Source organism: Sinocyclocheilus grahami, unplaced genomic scaffold, assembly GCF_001515645.1.
Source record: "Sinocyclocheilus grahami isolate Dianchi unplaced genomic scaffold, SAMN03320097.WGS_v1.1 scaffold772.1, whole genome shotgun sequence".
Classification (NCBI taxonomy): domain Eukaryota; kingdom Metazoa; phylum Chordata; class Actinopteri; order Cypriniformes; family Cyprinidae; genus Sinocyclocheilus; species Sinocyclocheilus grahami.
In genome coordinates this window covers 1208317-1228593 of record NW_015505951.1, presented here as the reverse complement: position 1 = coordinate 1228593, position 20277 = coordinate 1208317, and the positions used below count along the sequence as shown (strand labels likewise).

The 20277-nt window shown below is 36.9% G+C and overlaps 1 long non-coding RNA gene across 1 annotated transcript in view; it reads right to left on the bottom strand.

Moving 5' to 3' along the window:
* Positions 1 to 7126: 7126 nt before the first annotated feature.
* The window catches only part of LOC107561465 (uncharacterized), a 36979-nt gene continuing 23828 nt past the window's right edge, over positions 7127 to 20277 (bottom strand). Inside the window, exons 2-3 of the long non-coding RNA XR_001605855.1 lie at positions 7896 to 7991; positions 7127 to 7181 (exon numbers count right to left, since the gene is read on the bottom strand). This is a non-coding gene — a long non-coding RNA (uncharacterized lncRNA). The remainder of the gene's footprint in view (positions 7182 to 7895; positions 7992 to 20277) is intronic.

Below are 20277 nucleotides of genomic sequence, written 5' to 3'. Positions count from 1 at the left end.
ACAATATATTTCAACAAGACCAGATGAAACTTCTAAATAATCTAAGCTAACAGAGTGTGTTAAAAATGTAAAAGACTGGATGACCAATAATTTTCTCCTATAAAATTCGGATAAGACATTAGTTTGAGATATTACTTATTGGAACAAAACAAAAACAGTACACAGAATCTAGTTGATTACAATTTGCATCTAGACTGATGTACTGTTACTCCCTCTACAGTCAAAAATTTGGGTGTTATATTAGACAGCAAATTGTCTTTTGACAAATCATATTTCCCATGTTACAAATACAGCATTCTTCCATTTTAGAAACATTGCCAAGTTACGGAATATGCTACCTGTTTCTGATTCAGAAAAGCTAGTTCATGCATTCATGACCTCTAGACAAGGGTTGTACGATATATCGTTTCAGCATCTGCGATAGTCACATTGCAGGATGTGCGATGTTTAGTAGGCCTATACTGATCGTTATATTTATACTGATTGTTTTCTTTGCTCACACACAGACACCAGGTCTACAACTGACGCGACAACTGTACAGAGATATCCATTTTTAAATAAATTTAGTAGCAGAGCTACTACAAGCAACTTTTAGTGCTGGAAATCCACTTCCTTTGTTGAAATTTCCGCGCCGTCAAGGAGAGCGCAGGCCACGGTTGCTTAGTAACGTTAGATGCCACGAAAGCACAAGCTCCCGAGCGCTTTGCAAGGTGAAGCAAAGGTGAAGGTGAACAATTGAGAAAGAAAGAGGATAACAATTACAGCAGTTTAATGTCCCTGTTGCTTTCTGTGTCATGTTAATCAAACAACAAAACACATAGGCCTATAGAAAATATCTACTAATATAGAGAATTTTACATTTCATTATTCAATTTCTGTACCTGCATACTGTTAGACTCGCCTTACAAAGCATAAAGCACTGTTTATTTCATTTGTATCTTTGTTCTATTATATTTATCTATGCTTGTAATTTGTTTATTTCCTATGCTGAATTACTCACCTACAAAATCACCCCAATAATTGATTTTTTCCCCCCCAAATAGAGCTATTCAAGTCATCTGGTGATTTTTTTTTTCATATCGCAATATATATCGCAGAAAAATAAAATATCGCAATGTACGTTTTTTCCAATATCATGCAGCCCTACTCTAGACTAGGCTATTGTAATGCACTGCTAGGTGATTGTCCTGCATCTTCAATAAACAAGCTACAGGTAGTCCAAAATGCAGCAGCTAGAGTCCTTACCAGGTCAAGAAAATATGATCATATTACCCCAATTTTACATTCTCAAGGGTTGTACGATATATCGTTTCAGCATCTGCGATAGTCACATTGCAGGATGTGCGATGTTTAGTAGGCCTATACTGATCGTTATATTTATACTGATTGTTTTCTTTGCTCACACACAGACACCAGGTCTACAACTGACGCGACAACTGTACAGAGATATCCATTTTTAAATAAATTTAGTAGCAGAGCTACTACAAGCAACTTTTAGTGCTGGAAATCCACTTCCTTTGTTGAAATTTCCGCGCCGTCAAGGAGAGCGCAGGCCACGGTTGCTTAGTAACGTTAGATGCCACGAAAGCACAAGCTCCCGAGCGCTTTGCAAGGTGAAGCAAAGGTGAAGGTGAACAATTGAGAAAGAAAGAGGATAACAATTACAGCAGTTTAATGTCCCTGTTGCTTTCTGTATCATGTTAATCAAACAACAAAACACATAGGCCTATAGAAAATATCTACTAATATAGAGAATTTTACATTTCATTATTCAATTTCTGTACCTGCATACTGTTAGACTCGCCTTACAAAGCATAAAGCACTGTTTATTTCATTTGTATCTTTGTTCTATTATATTTATCTATGCTTGTAATTTGTTTATTTCCTATGCTGAATTACTCACCTACAAAATCACCCCAATAATTGATTTTTTCCCCCCCAAATAGAGCTATTCAAGTCATCTGGTGATTTTTTTTTTCATATCGCAATATATATCGCAGAAAAATAAAATATCGCAATGTACGTTTTTTCCAATATCATGCAGCCCTACTCTAGACTAGGCTATTGTAATGCACTGCTAGGTGATTGTCCTGCATCTTCAATAAACAAGCTACAGGTAGTCCAAAATGCAGCAGCTAGAGTCCTTACCAGGTCAAGAAAATATGATCATATTACCCCAATTTTACATTCTCTGCACTGGCTACCTATTAAGTTCCATATCAGTTACAAAATATCACTGCTTACTTTTAAGGCCCTAAATGGTTTAGCTCCTGCGTACCTAACTAGTCTTCCATTATGCTACAATCCATACCGCTCCCTAAGGTCACAAAACTCTGGACTCTTGGTAGTTCCTAGGATAGCAAACTCCACTAAAGGAGGTAGAGCTTTTTCACATTTGGCTCCCAAACTCTGGAACAGCCTTCCTGATAAGGTTTGGGGTTCAGACATACTCTCTCTGTTTAAATCTAGATTTAAGACACATCTCTTTAGCCAAGCATTCACATAATGTATCTCATAACCTTGTACTTTAGTCACATCTGATCAAATGCACATTTACATTCTTTTGCTTGGGTTGAACACATAATTTTTTTGCTTAGTTGGAACAGCAGCTACGCTAATTTTTCTCTATTACCTTCCCTGTTTCTGCCATTGGCATCCCATGGTGACTAGGAATTACACAAGCTTCAGTCTGGATCCAGCCCTTACAAAGACCTGAGATGACCGAACACCTGAGAAGAGATGATGCCAACCCCCCAGAGGACCTCAGATGATGCCAACCCTCAGACAACATACAAAGCTACCAAATGTTGTACAATGGACATCAACTTGAGATAGTCACCAAAGATAAGCTATTACTAAATATAATGAAGAATCTTTAATTTTCTGTAAAGCTGCTTTGCAACGATTTGCTTCATGAAAAGCGCTATACAAATAAACTTGAATTGAATTGAATTATGAGCACAACTGTGTATGTGTATGTATGTATGCATATATATATATATACACACACACACATGTATACACACACACAGACAGGTCATATGGACCTATTCAGTACGGTTATGGTACTGTACTATTATCTTTTTGTCAGTTTTGAAGCTGACAAAAATCTCATTTGTATTCTACACAAACACACACACACACACACACACACACACACACAAACACACAAACCTTTCAAGCAACATTAGGATGAAAAGAGCAAATAGCCTAATCATTTAAAAATCATATTAAAAGGCATCTGGTAAATTGATAAATGTATACTGTATGTCAATGTTTAATGTCACTTTGACACCAGAACTTCTGTGGAAAGAGCACTTTTACTTTTTACCAAGTATTGTGGGTTCTTTTAATTCTGCCCTCACAACATGAAAAAGGCCTACAGACTAGAGTCCTGCACAGTTCCTGTTTGCTAAACTCGTACCCGTAATACTCAACAGAACATCCAACACGTTATCTGCCAGCAGCACTAATTTAATTCCGTACCTGACCTGACTTGAACCACACCAGCATCTCCTACATTAGGCAGGCAAAAATTATTTATTTTTGCATGTAACACACAAAATCAAACCAACATTAGGCATTCTAAGTTGATGCATTGAAGAAAAATAGACACACGGCGCAACATGATAATTACAGGGTTAGTTCACCCAAAAATTTTTCCTTTTTACTCACCCTCAAGGCATCCTAGGAGTGTATGACTTTCTTCTTTCAGACGAATCAAATCTGAGTTATATTAAAAATTATGCTGCTCTTTCAAGCTTTATAATGGCATGGGCGGGTGTTTTTGTTTAACAGTCCAAAAGTAGTGAAATAATGCGCATCCATCCATATTAAAACGCGCATCACACGGCTCCGGGGGGTGAATAAAAGCCTCCTGTAGTGAATCGATGCGTTTTTGTAAGACAAATATCCATATTTAAAATGATATAAACAGTAAACACTAGGGATGCACCGATATGAAAATTTTGGCCGATACCGATAACCGATTATTCTTTATTTTTGAAAGCCGATAACCGATATGTTGGCCGATAAATCTATATCCAAATTGTTATATACTTTTTGAGAGCCTGATTACAAAAAAGGTCTCATCATTAAAAGCCACATCCCAAACACTTCAACATAAGCAGCCTAGTTTGAACGGTGTACGTTTTAAAAATATTTTTACTCTCCCATTACCAAATTTAGTCATAAAAAAGCCTTACAAATAAATAAAATTATGCATAAATAATGCAAACAAGTCACTGGACATCATTACACATGTAAAGAATCAAAATGAATGCGCCACAGATCAATAAAACAGAATAGCCTCTGCACGGACAATAATTAAATGATTTTAATTACTAAACCATATTGTTGATGAAAATAATATATATATATATACACACACACACATGTATACACACACACAGACAGGTCATATGGACCTATTCAGTACGGTTATGGTACTGTACTATTATCTTTTTGTCAGTTTTGAAGCTGACAAAAATCTCATTTGTATTCTACACAAACACACACACACACACACACACACACACACACAAACACACAAACCTTTCAAGCAACATTAGGATGAAAAGAGCAAATAGCCTAATCATTTAAAAATCATATTAAAAGGCATCTGGTAAATTGATAAATGTATACTGTATGTCAATGTTTAATGTCACTTTGACACCAGAACTTCTGTGGAAAGAGCACTTTTACTTTTTACCAAGTATTGTGGGTTCTTTTAATTCTGCCCTCACAACATGAAAAAGGCCTACAGACTAGAGTCCTGCACAGTTCCTGTTTGCTAAACTCGTACCTGTAATACTCAACAGAACATCCAACACGTTATCTGCCAGCAGCACTAATTTAATTCCGTACCTGACCTGACTTGAACCACACCAGCATCTCCTACATTAGGCAGGCAAAAATTATTTATTTTTGCATGTAACACACAAAATCAAACCAACATTAGGCATTCTAAGTTGATGCATTGAAGAAAAATAGACACACGGCGCAACATGATAATTACAGGGTTAGTTCACCCAAAAATTTTTCCTTTTTACTCACCCTCAAGGCATCCTAGGAGTGTATGACTTTCTTCTTTCAGACGAATCAAATCTGAGTTATATTAAAAATTATGCTGCTCTTTCAAGCTTTATAATGGCATGGGCGGGTGTTTTTGAGATAAATCAGATATACATCAAATAAACACAATATTACAATGTACAATTGCACAAAAGGCTGCAAACGAACAGCGCGCATCTGAAGTGTCTCTGAAGGAAATAATGCATTATTTATCGGCTTTAAGATATCGGCCAAATTTTCTTATCAGGCCGATACCGATAACAGAAAAAATGAGCCGATATGGGCCGATACCGATATGGTGGCCGATATATCATGCATCCCTAGTAAACACCTTTTTCTCACTTCTGCTAACTGTCGTAGGCGGAAGCCATTCCGGTGGATGACGTAGGACGTATGCGTAGCTTAAGCGCTGGTGATTAGTGACGAATGCAGAAGCGCGACAGAGAGAGAACAAAACAAAATGCCGGTCATGAATTAGAAGCACAAAGCGACGATTTGTAAAGAAAAATGTCAGAGGTTTTCGATATAAGCCAAGAGGAGACTCGTTTTCCTTTGGTAAAGTAAGGAAACTTTGCTTCCTTTGCTCCTGTAAACAAATGCTGGTTTTCACGAGACTCACATGCGCATGCACTATGCCTACGTCATCCGCCGGAACGGCAGTGTCTCGTGAACAGTTAGCGAAAGTTACACAAAACAGTTTTTAATCGTTTTAAATATGGATTTTTTTTTTTACAAAAACGTATCGATTCGCTACAGGAGGCCTTTATTTACCCCCCGGAGCCGTGTGATGTGATTTTAATATGGATGGATGCGCTTTATTTCACTACTTTTGGACTGTTGAACAAAAACACTTTGAAAGCTTTGCCATTATAAAGCTTGGAAGAGCAAGGACTTAAAGTCAGAGTTATATAAAAAAGATTTTATATAACTCTGATTGGATTCGTCTGTAAGAAGAAAGTCTATATACACCACCTAGGATGCCTTGAGGGTAAGTAAAACATGGACTAATTTTCATTTTTGGATGAAATAACCCTTTAACAGAGAAAAAAATTATGAAAATGTGCATCCGTCGTTTAAACAATACAAACATTTGCCTACATCATGTGAACAATCTCTCCTGAAACTGTAGTGTATGTGTGCCCACTGGTCCTCTTAGCACTAGCAGCATGAAAAATAAAACTTTTTTCTTAAATTTTAGATAGATTATATAAAGAAAGCGAGCAAGGAGGGTAATCCCTTTATAATCAAGCTGTCATTCACTTCAGTTCCAGCACGATTGGCTATGTAACAACGCTCAATGCTACAAATTGCGTTGTAGATAGAAACCTCTTTAAACTTCAGACTACAGAGCCTAAATCATAAATAAGCACGGGCCAGTTTGAAAGTTAAGGAGAAGAACCTTGGTGTGCAGGGTGAAACAGACTTATATTTACTCTTTCAGATGCATGCAACTACCATGAATAGGAATATTAATGGATACATCTCTAGCACAACTACCTGGTGCTAGAAGAGGCGCAAAACTGGATTTATGATAGTGGTGACGAGGAACAATTAGTCGGAGCACTGTTATTATGCCACTCCTCATGGCCACATACTTCAGTTATGAGTGTGGATGTGCTCACAGATAGTGGTTCTTTATAAAGAGCATCAAACCATCATTCACTTTTCAGCACTTTGTTAAGCCCAGTTATCAAAAACATACTGCCAACACCATTGTTGCCAGCAGTCCTGCCTCTTAAACAGGAAGTGGCTATGATGATAACCTGCTATGAGCTCGAGAGCTCTGGACTAAAGCCCTAAGATAAATGGGCTGCCTTCCTGTCACTGATGCGCCTGCCAAAGCCACAAAGCTGGATCCAATCCCTGAACCCTATACACATTACATAGTAAGGTGCTTGGATGGGAAAAAAATATGCAAACCACTTTTGAGAGCCAAAGAACCTTTTGTTTATTCCATCATCATTTAGGCTTTGTAGATCTCTGTGGTCCTGTGATGTCTAATACTACAGGAACGAATGGGTCATGGTTTATAATGGATTCCTCTATTATAAAGGTCAGTCAAGCTGTGGTTTGGCAAAACGACTGCTAGTCTGGAGTTCCAGACCCTACTAGACAGGGAGGGATAGTTTTAGATCGATAATATCGTTTATTGTATCATCACAGAAAATATGAATATAATAAAAATAAATAAACATGTATAATTATAAATAAATAATAATAAATAAATACATTTTATATTAAAAAACTAAACACATAAGAAATATGTTTCTATAGGCCTATTTATCTTATGAAAAAAATCTAACAACATATTAAATATAAATGTTAATAATAATTTATTATTATGGTTGTTATTTTTATTTCATTTTATATATTTGTTTTCCAGTGCTGCTCCCCTCAGCAGTTAATTGTAACTGGTCACTTTGGGCATTTATAATTCAGCAACATCGATTGGATCAAAGCAAACTGGAGAGAAAATTGAGACTTTCTATAATTCTCCAGCTTAAGACGTTTCTCAAGAGCAACAGGCCCTCATGGGTCGTTTTCTATTGTTTCAGAAGAAATCCTGACAATGTCTCAAACTATGCTCAGATTCACCAAGATACCAAACTCTGGTTAAAGATCTCAATATGAACTCAAACATTTCTCAAATACTTTCAAGATTAAATTATCTCAGCTATCCTGTAATTTTCATCTGGGAATTCAACACCCCAGACCATATCACAAACAATTGTCCATTTAGCAATTGTTTTGTTTTACAATCAGCTATTTTTCTGGTGAGGCAGAGTATTATGAAATTAGGAATCAGAGTGTGAGAAACTTACCTCGTAGTGTGTGTTTGTTGGGCCATTGAAACCACGGTAATAGCAGCAGGTACAGAAGGTAGACTAAAGAGAGAGCGTTGTAGCGAAATATGCAGGCTGTGGAGAATAACAGAAACAAAAAGATCAGTTTGCACAGTCATATTAGACAGTCAACATTGCATTACATAAAGTAGGATTTAGCATGGTGATCACACTAGTCTTTAAGTAAACAAAATCTTTATTTGGCCCCTGCAATCATCATGAAATGACATGATGCTCTGTCATCTTTTATTATAAATTCAACATATAAAAAAACAATAATCCCAAAATGTAAAAGTATGCAATGTACTCCACTTTTCTGCAACACTGAAAACCTCTTAGCTTTAAAGTTTGTATTCGTTTAATTCAGGTAAGAGGTCACGCCATGGCATGTCAATCTTTTATTGGTCACTCATCTTCATGTGATACAAATTCATACTGTAGGTCACAGTTCACTAATCTTAAACTTTGGAGAACTGCAAAATGCAAAACGTCTTCAGATGAGTTTGCGTTTCTGGTCTCCAGAATTTGCATGCGTATCAGTGGAAGTCAATGGAACGAAAAGTCAAGTGTGACACCTCTTTAGGCTGGTTTAAGCGGCGTGTTTTTTTTTTGTATGGTTATCAGCTGAAGTTGATTAGTGCTGTCAAACGATTAATCGTGATTAATCGCATCCAAAATAAAAATAAAATTTTTCTTAAATATAAACATGCATGTGTTTGTATTTATTTATACATAATAAATATACACAGTACTCGGGCTGTGCGATTAATCGAAATCGTCATAAAATCGCGATTTGAGCTTGTGCGATTTCTAAATCGCTTTATAGCGCGATTTTCCACGCCCCCGACCTCCCGCAGTATGCTATCCGAACCAATCAGAATGCAGCATGCCTAAATGGAGCACAAGAACAGAACAGACCGGGCGGACATACAAACGTAACGCCAAGTTCACACATGTTAATGGATCAGAGTGTTCACACTGCACGCGATTGCAGTCTGGCAGTGTGCTCCAGGAGTGGTGCATCTGCAGCAGTCATTTTCTGCTGTGCTATACGCGCTGAATTAAAGTGACAGCGCATTATTCGCGGTAAAAATTTACATGATTGACACGGAAATTTAGTAATTACACCATAAATGCATATAAATAAAGTCTACTGTTTCACAGTTAACACATGGCTTTTTGGCTAGATTTAAAACAAGGAAAAGTGCACTTTTAGATAAACAAGGCAATAATAAATGGCACTCATGGTGGTAGTTAAATAAAGTTATATTTACTGAGTTTAAACGTGAATATGTCTATGAAAGATTGTATTACTGTACTGTGATAAAAGAGAATCACAATGCTGAAAAAGCATTTTCAGAAACAACGTTTGGATTTGAAATCAAAATAATGGATAAATGTTGTGTTTGTGGTAAACAGCCGCGGATCAGGAGCGGACTGCAAACGCGTCCAGTGCGAAAGCAAAATGAGTCCGTGCTGCTTCTGCACCGCATACACATACTGTATACGCACTGCAGACGGAGTACGTGTGAACTTGGCGCAACAAATCTAGTTCAACATCTGAGGCAACGCCACAAAGAGCTTTTTTTCTGCCATATATGTCTATTCTAGAGACATGTTACAGCTTCTTGATAAAGCTCCAATTGGTTTTCTTTTGGAAATATGCTTCAAATTCACACTGAATGCATTAATGACTGTAAAGCGTGTCTGTGTGTGTCAAAATCGTGATTAAAATCGAAATCGCAATATTGATCAAAGAAATCGCGATAGGTTTTTTTTCCATATTGCACAGCCCTACACAGTACACATACATATATTATGTAAACAAAAATCTTTTATTTTGGATGTGATTAATCATTTGACAGCACTAAAGTTGATCTGTTAAAGGGATAGTTCACCCAAAACTGAAAATTCTGTCATCATTTACTCACCCTTGGAACCTTGTTTCAAACCTCTAGTTTCTTTATTCTGTTGAACACAAATTAATTTTGAAGAATGTTGGTAATAAAACAGTTGCCAGTAGCCACTGACTTCCATAGTATTTTTTTCCATGCTATGGAGGTGAATGGCTACCAGCAAGTGTTTGGAACTTGAAGCTGAGTAAATGATGAAGATTTTCATTTTAGGGTAAACCATCCCTAATATCTTGGCCAACCTGATTTGGCCACTTTGGCCATGGTCTCACCAGCAACAAACCAGCTTGACCATCTTAAAGTGGCATGACCTGTTTTTTCAACTCTTTAGTAACTTTTTTTCTACAAATTTCAATGGCTGTAGACAGCAAACTGCTAAGAAAACCAGTTGTCCAAGATAAAAAACAACAGCGGCAAGGTCACCAGGTCACCTCACAAATTAGCATCTCTTACTTTCTGCTGGTTTTGGCAGAGTAGTCCAGTTCCAGATTTTTTACATTCTTTGAAGGTGACTATTCTCAAAATCACTGGAACAGGTGGCTAAGTTGGATGGTGTGAAAATGTACCCTCGGTAGTAGTACTCAAGTCTTTGATAATGCTGATGATGCCCTTTTGAACCTTTGTGATTGCTACAGTATAATCAAGCTGCTCTAATCAAGCTGAGAGGTTCATGTGCAAAGCATTCTGGGACTAGTTTCCAACCCTTTAAGGGTTTGCCAAGGCATACAGGAGTTCCCCCTGCCTCCTGCTGTGACTAGAAAAGGATACCTTTCCCTGACTCGCATTTTCCAAGCCATCCCAACAATACCTCAGATTCTCCAAAACACGTTTACTGTTCCTCAATCTCTGATTCACGCACATAACTGAAGGCTTTGTTTGAAAAGTCTGTCCCTGGCTGGTAGCCATAAAGTTTCACAGGCCTGAAGGCTACTTCGCTGTAACTACCATTACGACCCAGGAACAAAGACATACAGTGTTCAGTATTCAGGGGCAGCTCATACTGCCTCATGACCTCACCAGAAAAACAGTCTATTAATGCAGGGAAACTAAGATGGAAATCCTAGAGGTGAACACGCAATGATAGCCCTTGGTGATATCAGAGTGTTCATAAATGGGACAGATTTTGGGTAGGATCTAGTTTTGATAAAAGTTCACAGGAATAAGAAGCTGCAGAGTTACGGTTCTGTGATCAAAGCATGATGGAGTCACCTGAGGCTCATCTGTGTTTTCACTGAACCAGCAGCAACTGTGATCTAATAGAAACACAGCAGGGGCTGGTAAAACACTAATAATAAGTAAGCACTAGCGGCTTATAGCTTATTTTTCCAACTTCTCTGGTTTCACTAACCGCACCTTGCAGCAGAAGTGTGTCGATAGAAAGATACGACTTCCTATTAGGAATCAGTTATTACAACTTCCGAAGTAAATGTATTTACTTTTGAGACTAATTTAATATGTTTAACACTGTGAAATGCATTTAGTGTTCTGATACAGTAATACGTTTGGGAGATTTTCAAAGTTTCTTTTTTAGGTTAATTTTTTTTTTATCATTTTGAATAAATTGTTTCAGTGGTCAGACGGTGTCAAATGTTGTGTAAAAAAACAAAACCAAAAAAAAAAAACCTCCCATAGCTTCTCATTTTTAATATGAGGTCATGAAAACTGCAAGCACAATAATTATAATACAATTTTGCAATTTTTATTTTGGATGCGATTAACCACGATTAATCGTTTGACAGCACTAATTAATGCTACAAATATCTTTCAGTTATGTTGAGATGTCACAGCACAGGAATTTCTAAATGAACACAGTAGTAGTTCCACATGAACATTATAATTTGAAAAGAATGACTTTTTCCCCAAAAAGGCTTGAAAAAATGTTGTATTTACATTTGTGCATTTTTACATTTTTGCGGCAATATGTACTTTTATGATTAGTCTTTTTTTGGCCCAATGAAATACATTTATTGCATTTCTAGTGGTACTGTTAATTATACATTTCTGCATTCCAAAACTGTATTATGGTGAAACCCCACCCATAATTTTCTACTGCTTTTCTTTTGCATATTAGATGTGCAATTTCTCTCTTTCTCTCTCTCTCTCTGTTTGCATTTGGCTGCCACGACTTTCACCCGTTCACAGACTTAAAGTTTTTCCATTGCTTACTCTAATCTCCGATACACATTCATCCAGCTGTCACAGTAAAGGAAACTTCAATTTTCCACCTATTTAAATAAATTAAAGATGACAAGTGCAGACTAGCAGAGTTTCGAAAACAGAAATAAACAAAAACACAAACACTAATTTTATTTAAAAAATACAGCGTAAGAGTTTGTATCAACATGAGAGGGCCTCAGTAAACGTCCACGGGTCCACAAAATGATTATAAAACACAAAAAATCAAGATTTACAATATGTGAACTGACACCTCGTTCACGCACCTTAATTTGTCCCATCAACAATAGTTATTTTTACATACAGTTCTTAAAACATCTGAAATCTGTTCAATTAAAACAAAACACACAAACATGAGGGGCCTTTGAACGCTGTCTTGGATAATGTGGGCCTATGGAGTCAAACTATGTAAAGAAGCTGTAACAGAAAACTCCATAAAGTCTCCTGAGTTACGAAAGAGGGTGCAACGTCTGAGCAATAAAATGGTATACTCATATGAGAGGGCCGGGCTGTACTGGGACGCATGTGTTTACAGTAACACCTCTGAGCGTCTCTGCTGTCCTGCACTGAACTGCTTCATGACATTGGATGGCTGCAGGAAATTATGGTAATTTGGGACCTGGAAAAACCAACAGCCACGCCACAGGACTGGGATCACGACATACCTGCTTTACAAAACACGCATGCCACAGTTAAAAAAAGCTTCTAGGCATTAGGGCAGACATACTGCCCTAGTGAGGCCCAGTGCACTCAACAACCATCTAACCCATAAACCTTCAGTTCATTATGAAGGTGCTAATTTGGCTCATAGTGAAACTTTTTTTACTTAGTTCTGCACATATCTGCAGTTCAGCCATCATCCTGACATTATGTTCTTAAGCTATACTTTCACAAGCTACACTTTCTTTGCTCTCCCAATTTGAACAGTTGCCTCTAAGGTGGTGCCTATATGTTGTCAGACGTGTTACCAGCCACTACAAATTTGCATTTGTGTCACAGGCTATCCACCTATGTAACAGATAAAAATGTTATTTTATAAATATGTCTGTTTGTCAGTGATAAACCATGCATAGAAAGAATCAATAATAAAAGCTTTTGTATTGTGAAGCTTTTTTGAACTTGAAAAACATTTTTTTTTTAATGGTTTAAAAATATTTTAATAATCAAAACAGTTGCCTAATCAATTACATTCACGAAACTTTAACAAATGTATAATATTTTTTTATTTTATTTTACAATTTTAACAATAATATTGCCCTATGAAATAAGTCTGTTTCAATTATTTATTTATTTCAGAAATTCTATGTTGTCTGTTTTATGATTCAAATCAAATTATTACATTGTTATCAAAAACTGTGGTTTTCATGATGAATGCATCAACTTTAATTTAAAGGGGTCATATGATGCGATTTCAATTTTTCCTTTCTCTTTGGAGTGTTATGCTTGGTGCATAAAGAAGATCTGTAAAGTTGCAAAGACTAAAGTCTCAAATCCAAAGAGATATTCTTTATAAAAGTTAAGAGTCAACCACGCCTACCTAAAAAGCCTCATTTAAACACGCCCCTACTTGTCTACGTCACTGTGTGGAAAGATTTGCATAACGCCGCCCAAATGTTCACGTAAAGAAAGAAGGCGTAACTTTGATTCTTGCTGTAGTATTGTTGCCGCCGCCGCCATGTCGTAAAGGCGCAATGCGTTTCGTTATAAAAGCGAAACTACTTTGTTTGGTCTTACAAAAGAGGACACAACTAGAACTCAGTGGTTAAGTTGTATTTACAACACTGTTCCGGAACAGTTCAACCCAAATATTCAGATGTGTGCAGCGCATTTTATGGAGGACGAGGACTGTTTCCTGGGAGAGTATAGCCTACAGTGCCGGTGTCTGTTTCTATAAAGTGGGGCAATTCCAACTTTGCAAGAACAGTCTGGCGCTTCATGAATCACAGCCTGTAAGTACATTTTTATATTTAAAGAATTTGCCACTGACGATTCAAACGCGAGTTTTGAGCAGTGTAGAGTAGCGCTTGTTTTTTGTCGTTTCTCCGATCACAAATGCAGACATGTTTTTATGTTTATGCAGCACAATAAGCAACGCAACGCGTAAAAAGACAGTATAAGTCATTATAATCAGTAATTATATCCCCACTGGATGCAACAAATGCCTAGTTTATAATGGGTTTTGTCTCATCGTGCATCACCAGCGCACAGGCGCTCTTCGCACACACGGCATCACAGTATGGTAAGAGCGTAGCATTTCCGTCACACGCTTGAGGTATTCGGCCAATCACAACGCACTGGATAGCTGGCCAATCAGAGCACACCTCGCTTTTCAGAACAATGAGCTTTGTAAAAATCAATGCGTTTCAGAAAGGCGGGGCATAGAGGAGAAACAATAATGTACTTTATGTGGAAAATAATGTGTTTTTTTAACCTTAACCCTTTGACGCATACGATCACACCGGTGTGATCAGTCTGGGCTGGTCCCTGAAGCGTACGATCACACCGGTGTGATCAGTCTTGGCTGGTCCCTGAAGCGTACGATCACACCGGTGTGATCAGTCTTGGCTGGTCCCTGAAGCGTACGATCACACCGGTGTGATCAGTCTTGGCTGGTCCCTGAAGCGTACGATCACACCGGTGTGATCAGTCTTGGCTGGTCCCTGAAGCGTACGATCACACCGGTGTGATCAGTCTTGGCTGGTCCCTGAAGCGTACGATCACACCGGTGTGATCAGTCTTGGCTGGTCCCTGAAGCGTACGATCACACCGGTGTGATTAGAACTTTCAGTGTGTCACGTCATCAACTGCTGAATTTAAATCTGCTTTCACGCTTTGGCTGGCACGGTGCCAGATCAGACACGTTAAGCGCTTGTCATATTATCACAAATATTAATTGTTTTTAACCATATAATACTTATTTTAGGTTTCAGACATTTAAATACATATAAATACTAGCAAAGCCATACATTTACAGTTTGAAAAATACATGATGATGTCTATGGAAACGGCAACAATGATCCTTACAAATATAATCTGATGACATGTTTTTATGGATATCATGTACAGATTGTGTAGGTAACTATAAAGTTTACTCTGCTCTTCTCCCAGTTTACCGGAGACCTCCTTTAACGTGTTTCGGGAGGAGAGGATGAATTTGCGTGTTGTAAATCCCACAGCTAGGATTCAACGTGACCTAACATGGCGGCGCCCGTCACCCGGTATAGATCAACTAACACGGTTGATATAAAAGTGTTTAAACTACCAAATAGATTTAATTGCACATATTTCAGAATCGGAATATCAGATATTTCATAATATAGTGAACATGTTTGTGAATATTTTGAATAAAACAGGAAAAACTAAATAAAAGCGATCCATGTGTCATACAGATCTATTGTGGCAGCGTTGTGTCACCTAAAAACCCTAAAAAAACATTGCATTACACCAAATACACAAAATAATGTTCTTTTTAGCAACGTCATATGACCCCTTTAATTTCTCTTAAATCCGATTAAACTTTACTTTTTTGACAAAGTGCTGCAAAACCCAGGTTTACAATTTAACTTGATCATGGATGAAAAATTTTGTGAAATTCCTTTTGAAACTAATGTTTGCCTTATTTGAAACTACTGTTTCAATAAAATGCATTATCATTATTGTTATTTTTACTTTGAGAATTATATTCTGTGAACAACACTAATATATTGTTGTCTTTTTTCCTCCAAGTTAAACTGGTAGGTTTTGGTGGGTTGTAAAAACCTTTGAGGTGACACGCTTGTGAAGTGAACTCTCTGGAGGTGATATTTGTGGTTTGTCCTCATATAATAAGACAAATGAAAAACTTCAGACATCATATTGAAAAAAGCATTCTTATTGTGGTTTAATTTTCACAGACACTAGTCCACATCAGATTTGATTAGGTACACAGCCACTTTTGATTCATCCAAATTTTGCCAAATTCTGTGACATTCTGTGTAAATTCCATTTTTTATAACACGATACCATGATTCGCTTCACGTTTTCCACATCACAAAAAATCATAAAGCTTTAGCTTTTTTTCCATGTATTATTTGATGTATTTTATGATTTAAAATTCCTTCAAATTTTAATTGCCCATTGGTAAGACTTTCGATTTTGCTCTATCCTAAAAAAAAAAAAGACAAGCAACAATACAACTAATGGCATGCATGCACTCCCCCCCCCAACTTCCCAAACAAGGATATTCAGTCGTTCATACCAATGACCTGATGAAACATGTGAGACCACGTTATCCACTCATTGCTGAACACATGGCCAGAACTGAAGACACATTAAGTCTCCTGACCCTTTAGGTCATTATACAGGGACATGAACTACTTATCTCTTTCATAGACAATCTTCAGTGCTGTCACCCTGAGGTCTTCCAATTCCTTCAAAGTGTTTATGGACCAGGTCCCCTAAATGTCACCTACTTGGTACCATGCAGTAAGATCCTATTCTGACTGTGAGTTAAGACTAAGAGTTTTATTGCCATGCCTATGAGAAACACCCCCTCTGCATGTGAATTAAGCAACAGTGCTGAATGGTCTCTGTGGATCCGCTCACACACTTGGCTGTCACGCCAAATATAGTTTATAACCGCACCATTCTTCTACAGCCTACATTATGATAAGTTTACATTACGATAAGTTCACAAAACAACCTGCACTGAAATCCAACTAACAAACTGTTAAGATTAGACTGAAATGTCCTTGTCAAATATAAACATATAAATCACAATATAAACAAATATAAAGTTGCCTGTTTGTAACACTGGCATTATTCTGAAGGACATGCAGAGCTGTAGGTGCTACACATAGCAATATACTGGTTCTTCCTCCTTGTACTTCAACATGACTAGGCAGACCACGTTTCTGATTCTCTAATACTCTAGTTATGGTTAACATGAAACATTAATGGCCATGTGATTTCTTTATCTTTGGCCTCGTGATTATTTTTGCTCATATGTGACACAGATCAGATGTGTTCTATGACTGTGTAAATTCATGCGTAAATTCATTCAGGCCTAATTCATGTGTGTAAATAAATCAGATATAAATCAGGTATGTGCCAATGCGACTGTTAGTAAACAGGCAGATCAGATTTTCTGCAGCATTGCGTTCTGTACATCATTAAAACCGTAACAATTTGGTACTTCTCTGCAGTTTAAGTGTTGTCAAAAGACCCGGTATTTCGGTACCAAGTCGGTACAAAAAAAATGAAAACGTTACGGTACCAGGTTTTCTTAAGTACCGGTGGTACCGAGTACCCGGTCAACACAGTTTTTGATGCGCTATCCAAAAGCTATACTCTTCATAAAAGCACTCAGATGTGGCGACCTCAAGAAGAGGAAACGCATCAAACTAACAAAACACCTTAAAGACCGACACCCCGATCAAATTATTTTTTAATATTTAGAGCTTCTGTTATGAATATTATTCCATATTTTGATTTGAATGTCAGATTGAAATAAACATCGCCGTTAGCGTATACATAGTTAATCGTTAGCATAAGCGCAGCTAATGCTAATATAACGAGCATAACAATGAAGTTTCTTTGTTAACTATTTAATGCTCCTATAACTTTTATTAGTGTAAAACACAGGAGGACATAATGGTATTTACTATTTTTACACACCAGAGGCTTTTAAATGAACTGTGTATCCAAAGTATGAGTGTTAGAGAATGTACAAATGTATTTGCTAACTTTGTTTATGTCATATCAGTCTGTCAGAAAAACAGTTCTGTTTTTTTTCGTTAGTTAGTTGTTATTCTTGGTTGAATAACTCTAGCAGGTTTTAAAAGCCCTTTAAAATTAAATATGAACACAGTTTGAATTAAATAAAAGTACAGTCAGATTTTAGCTCCTGTATAGTCTTTACAATGCCTTCATGTTATCTAACATGAGTCTATGAGTCTAACATCTTACAGTGAGTGAACAATATATTTTTACAACATTCATTAATGTTTGTGAATGTTACAAACACTTGATAATTCATGTTTGTTCATTGTACATTAAATAATTTTAACAGATTGAACTTGTGATTTATGTATTAGTACATTTTGAAATTAACCCTAAGAAGAAGAATTGCTATATAACTATTGTTTATTGTTAGGTCATGTTATCTAACAAATGGAATCTTATTGTAAAGTGTTTTTAATAGTTTCCATCTATTTGATATACACTTAATATATGTAATCTTATCTAAATTTATTATAAAAGCTGAGGTTTGTTATTTACTGAAAAGTTATATGTTAGCTGGTGTCAATGATCTAATGTGCATTTGGTCAGACTCAGCCCATACTTTTATTACTTGTGGAAAAACGTGAAAACTTTGAAATAAGTATAAAGAATGGCATTGGTTTTGTACAATTAACCTTTGTTTAACATTATTAATAAAAATAATGTTGTTCAATTAGCATGTTTTTTTGTTTTGCTTTGGTACCGAAATTGGTACCGAGAACCGTGGATTTTCACTGGTATTGGTACCGAATACTGAAACTTTGGTACCGTGACAACACTAGATGTCATATTATTCTCAGGAGGAAGCACGTGTGGAGACAACAATGACAACAACGCAGGAGAACTTCGCATATATATATATATATATATGTTTTTTTACAGTCTATGCATATATCGCAGAGCTAACATTAAGCATATTTCACGTTCATCCATCTTTGTCCCATCTAATCTCTTCGTCCCCTTTTAAGCATGCGCGATGTTTTAGATGGTATAGCAAGTGTAATCACATGAATTGGATATGGGTCACAATTGAAAGAATGTGTAAATGGACGGTCCAAAAAAATCTAATATAGGCAACAAATCAGAATTAGGCATCAAGACCTGCAGTGAAAACGCGGCCTATATGTGACTTCACAATGTTGCTGAAGTTTCACATTTTCTCTCCTTTTCTTTGGTGAAATCACAAACAATTTCATCCTGGAAACCAGAACTGACATGCTTACTATGGCAGCAATAAGAAGGAAAGTTTTGAGCAAAACATTAGTAGGTTTGACCTCCCCTTAAGGGTACAGCTGAGTTGGTTAAATATCAGACGCCTTCAATTCCCGGCTGTGAAACATATCAGAAACGTTTGTTATTATGACAATCTCAGCAAATTATGTTTGTCAGTGTACCACAAAGCTACAATCAACCTTTTTGGGAGTGTTGTTATTCGATAAACTGAGAACAAGTGTGTCACAGTGGTTTTAGGTTTAGGCACAGCTGTTTTAATAACTGTCCAGGCATGGTGAATCCAAACAGATCTGCTTTAGCTGGGAATGAACCTCCAGCTAGAGTCCAATCATAGCCCTTTCCCACCACAGATGAATCCAATACACATAAGGATCTTTCTAATATCAACATCAAATCGCCTGTTTTTTCCTTCCATCACACTATACTAGAGTTTGCATCACCATCAAGAGGAGGTCATGTTCACACATGAATGGTTCATTAAAGAGTATTTGCTAGACTATGTGCGTAATGGGAAAATAGTATCAGATACGCTAATGCACGCAGCATATGAAAAGGTCAAAATCTCTCTCTGGTTTTCACTGGACTCTTTGTAAACCTTTTTTTTCTCTCCCTGAACACAAAGCTGTCTGAGCAGATCAGCCTTACACTACCAACCAATTTCATATAAACACAGCACACATGTGCTTCCTGCCCTTATGACAACCACATGAGAGGCTGTTACAAATGATGGGGGCCCTTTAGCCCACAAAATGGAAAAGAGGAACAAGGAAAAATAGAGGACACAAAGCCAACTGTAAGATGCTCTGAATACAAGAAGTTTGAAAACATGTGGATATGGGCGGTTCTTTATAGTAACTAGAGCTGCAACAGCTGGAAGTAACACTGACCTCACTCTGTCGGTTTGTGTGTGCATGTGTGTGTGAAAGAGAAAGGAATATGTATACACATCTTAATAATAAGTAAATTACCTATTTACAAATGTAATTTATTATTAATGAATATCATTAAGTTTTGGGGGGTTGTGACATTTTACAACCTGAAGGTAAATAAACAGGTAGGTAGGTAGGTAGATAGATAGATAGAAATGGTCAGATTAGATAGATAGATAGATAGATAGATAGATAGATAGATAGATAGATAGATAGATAGATAGATAGATAGATAGATAGATAGATAGATAGATAGATAGAAAGAAATGGTCAGATTAGATAGATAGATAGATAGATAGATAGATAGATAGATAGATAGATAGATAGATAGATAGATAGATAGATAGATAG